This window comes from Galeopterus variegatus, unplaced genomic scaffold (genome assembly GCF_000696425.1).
Source record: "Galeopterus variegatus unplaced genomic scaffold, G_variegatus-3.0.2 Scaffold4215, whole genome shotgun sequence".
NCBI classification, from domain to species: domain Eukaryota; kingdom Metazoa; phylum Chordata; class Mammalia; order Dermoptera; family Cynocephalidae; genus Galeopterus; species Galeopterus variegatus.
This window is the reverse complement of record NW_007730326.1, coordinates 9,210-13,208: the sequence shown is the minus strand read 5'-3', so window position 1 is coordinate 13,208 and position 3,999 is coordinate 9,210. Positions and strand designations below refer to the sequence as shown.

The 3,999-nt window shown below is 43.9% G+C and overlaps 1 pseudogene; it reads left to right on the top strand.

Annotated features, from left to right (window-relative positions):
* Window positions 1-2,437: 2,437 nt before the first annotated feature.
* Window positions 2,438-2,889, top strand: LOC103602602 (annotated as a pseudogene).
* The last annotated feature ends 1,110 nt before the right edge of the window (window positions 2,890-3,999 follow it).

Below are 3,999 nucleotides of genomic sequence, written 5' to 3'. Positions count from 1 at the left end.
TTGAAATATAGAGAAATACAGGTGAATACTTAGATATCCGTAGTTAGGGCTTATTTTAAGAAAGTAAGTTTAAAGTACATTCAGATATAGATTTATATCAAACAGTTTTAGTGAAAATTTATTTCAGGGCTTAATGTTCAGCAACATCAAAAAAAGCAGCTAATAGCTATTGAGTCTTAATATATGCCAGGCTTTCAATTAGGAACTTGATATACATTTCCATATTAAATCCCCAAACAACCCCATGGAGCAAATACTGTTATTGTCCTAACATTACAAGTAAGGAAGATAACACTTCACATGTTTGCTTGAAAACCAGTTGTTATTATAAGGGAGAGGCAATTGTAATTAATATTCAGATCGTCCTCCTGTTCAGTTTCCTTGGATTCATGTCTACCCCTTAGAAAGAGGGAGCCATAATAAAGAACTAGAAGGAGCTGAGAGCCCAGAGGAAGAGGAGGAGAGACCTACAGAGTTCATGAAGGCAGGAGAAGCCGCAGTGAGAGAAAGAAAGGACCACTCCTATCATTTCGAGCCCCGACCACTTCAAGGCTGGCCCTGGTGAGCATGCGGAGCAAGAGCTGGCAAAAGCTGCAGCTGTGCCCTTCGTATGAAGTTGCTTGGAGGCTGTAGGGGAGAGGAGGCCCTGGTGGCCCCCAGGCCAGCAAGAGCACTGGCAGGGCTCCTGTGGACCCACATAGGAGTGAGGGGATACAGACACCTGATAACAGGAGCCACTCAGAGGCAGGTGAGTCATTGCAAGGGACTGGCACATGGCCCATCCCATGGGAAGTGTTTGGAGTACAGGCTATGGGGCAGACGGACACACCATGGGAACAATGAGGCACAGCATGGACAGCTGATCTGCCCCAATCAACCTAGGATCATTCAGTGGAGACTGGTCAGGAATATAGAACTACAGTGAGTACATTTGGCTAAAAAGTCTCAGGCCCAGACCAGAATTTCCACACAGCCCAAGTGTACCAGACTTCACAAGACCTGGAAGTGCTTACATGATCAACAATTAAAACCTGTGCTACACAGAAAGCCTTCCCCAGAGAATCAGCAGCAAAGCAGCAATTTAGCTCAACCACAGGGTTCAAGTGCTGGTCTCCACAGGAAGTTCCCCCATATTAGAAGTAAACAAAGGACAAATTAGTTCCAGTGCAGAGCTTAAGTGTTGGGGATAGCTAATAATCCAACACAGAAGTGAAAGAAAAAATAAAACACCCACAGATCAGAGACAAAATTTTGGTATTAACCAGTAAAGGTCTAACATCACCAAAGAACACCTATAAAACCTAGAAGGACTAGAAGGCCCCTAGGTTCCCAAGCCAGGGTGGGGAGAGGGCCAAGGGCCTCAGTCATGCCCCCCCTCAACATCTGCACCCAGCCCAGCAACAACCATCAGGCTGCTGCTGGAAGTGCCCCAGGTTCTTGACACAGGCTGGAGGGGCCGAGAGCCACAGCCAGGCACCCCGTACATCCACATCCAGCCCAGCAATGACCATTGAGCCACCATTGGAAGTGCCCCAGGCTCCCAAGCCAGGGTTGGGGGGGTGAGGGCCTCAGCCACACCCCCTGGACATCTGCATCCAGCCTAGCAGCAACCACCAGGTGGCCTCCAGAAGTTCCCTGAGCTCCTGAGCCAGGGCAGTGGGGGGGCCAAGAGGCTCAGCCATGTCTGCCTGAAGTCCACATCCAGCCCAGCCACAATTGAGACTCCAGAAGCCCCCTGGGCTCCTCTGACTGAATGAGGGGAGTGCCGCCGTCCTCAGCACCAGCCCCCTCGCCCCTTCCTCTTCTTCCCACACTATTCCTTCCCTTCCTCTCTCCCCCTCAACCCCAACTGTTCCACAACATCTTACAATGTAAAAAAAAAAATAATAATAATGAAGAATTTTGTTTTTTAAAGTAGTAGAAGCTAATATTCAAAATATCTATGAGACACCAAAAGCATTTAACCAAATTTCTTGGAAGCCTCTAAAAAAACCAGATTATAGTCCAGTATGGGTGGGGGACACTGTTGGAGCATGGAAACTGACAGGTTGAACTATGCTCCAGATATCCTGCACCCAGAATGGTGAAGAGAGATGGGATAACATGGGTAAACATGAGCACTTCTCAGAGGGGCCTGTCAGTTACCTTAACCCAACCATCTCTACAGAGAGTCAGAGTAAGAGAGGAAAAAAGTTGCAGCCACCGAAGGACAAATAGGCCTGCTTGGGAGGCATGGACTATACATGCTATATAGTCCATAAACGGACTGCCAGAATTCAGGGGGGAAATTGAGAAAGTATGGTTTCTTACAGAGCAGATGGACATGAAGCCAAAAATATGAATATGTTGTTTCTTTTATTGTGATCTGTTTCCATTACTGTTGGCTAAAAAAACAAATTATTCCAACCTGTTGGCCAAAACTGCCATCTTCCTATAATTTGCCAAAATGACAAACAAAAAGGGAAAGGGAGGCACTGCTATATATTCTCTAAGCCTTTTAGAAAACATAGAATTTTTCCTTTGGCCACATATATGGGAATCTACAAGAAAGGTGATATTGTAGACACCAAGGGAATGCCCCTCAAATGTTACCATGGCAAAACTGGAAGAGTCTACAATGTCACTCAGCGTGCTGTTGGCATTGTTGTAAACAAACAAGTTAAAGGCAACATTTTTGCCTAGAACTTTAGTGTACCTGTTGAGCATATTAAGCATTAAGAGCCAAAACAGCTTACTGAAAAGTGTGGAAGAAAATGAGCAGAAAAGGAAGAAAGCCTGGATTCAACTGAGCACCAAGCCTGCTCCACCCAGGGAAGCAGACTTGTGAGAACCAAAGGAAAGAAGCCTGAGCTGCTGGAACCTAAGCCCTATGAATTCATGGCACAATAAATGTAAAATAATACAATAATAAAGTCAAAGACTTCCGGATTGTAAAAAAAAAAAAAAAAAAAACTTAGCTTAATACAATTGTTTTATTATCTTTTGCAGTTTTCGTGGGTCAGGAATTTGGGGATGACTAGACTGGGTGGTTCTAGCATTGCCAGAGCTGAGAGTAGATGTGGGGCTACAGCAACTGAGTCCTGGCTAGGAAACTTTCTCTCGTCGTGTAATCTCAGTCTCTCTCATATGGCTCCACCATGTGAACTCATTTGGATTTCCTCAAATCATGGCAGCCTCAGCAGAGACAGATTACTCGCATGGCAGGTGAAGACTTAAAGAGAAAGCATTCCAAGAAGAAAGTGGAAGCTGCATCACCTTTTACGACCTGGCCTTAGAAGTCACGCAATGACAATTTTGTCACATTCTATTTGTACAAGCCAGTCGCCAGTTCACCCAGATTCCAGAGGAGAGAATTTAGACTCCTGCTGGATGGGAGAATGGCAATGTTCTAGAAGAGACTCTGGGCTGGGAGCTATTATTGCTTCCTTCTGTGGAAAATACAACCTGCTGCAGGATATTACTACTTCCACCCAAAGTACGGTGGCCAAAGATATACGAGTTATAAATAAAGGAAACACGGAACACGTTGTTATGACTTCCTCGATATCACCCCTTCTCCCTGATTTACTTACCATTTTTCTTCCACCATGGTATATAGTTGGTGCTGTACAGGACATACTGATAAATTCTTTTGATTCATCTTTCATCCAACTTCTACAGCTCCTTCTCTGGCTTCCTTTCTTCCTCCAATATCCTAAGTCTTATTCTCTTCATTCCCTAGCTCTATACGGTCTCTTTGAAAATCAAAATCGCATTCTCTCTCCTATGGCTTTAAATACCATTTTTATACAGTTGACACTGAATTCTATGTTCCTAGTTCTAACTTTTCTTCTAAACCCAAGATATATATTTCAAACTCAATATTAAATATCTCTAACTGAGTGTCCCAGCAGTGTTTAACACTCAATATATTCCCCTAGTAACGTTTTTCTTCTGAATTTTTTCCCTTTATTGATGTAACTATTACTATAATAATTCAGAAATATATATACCAAAAAG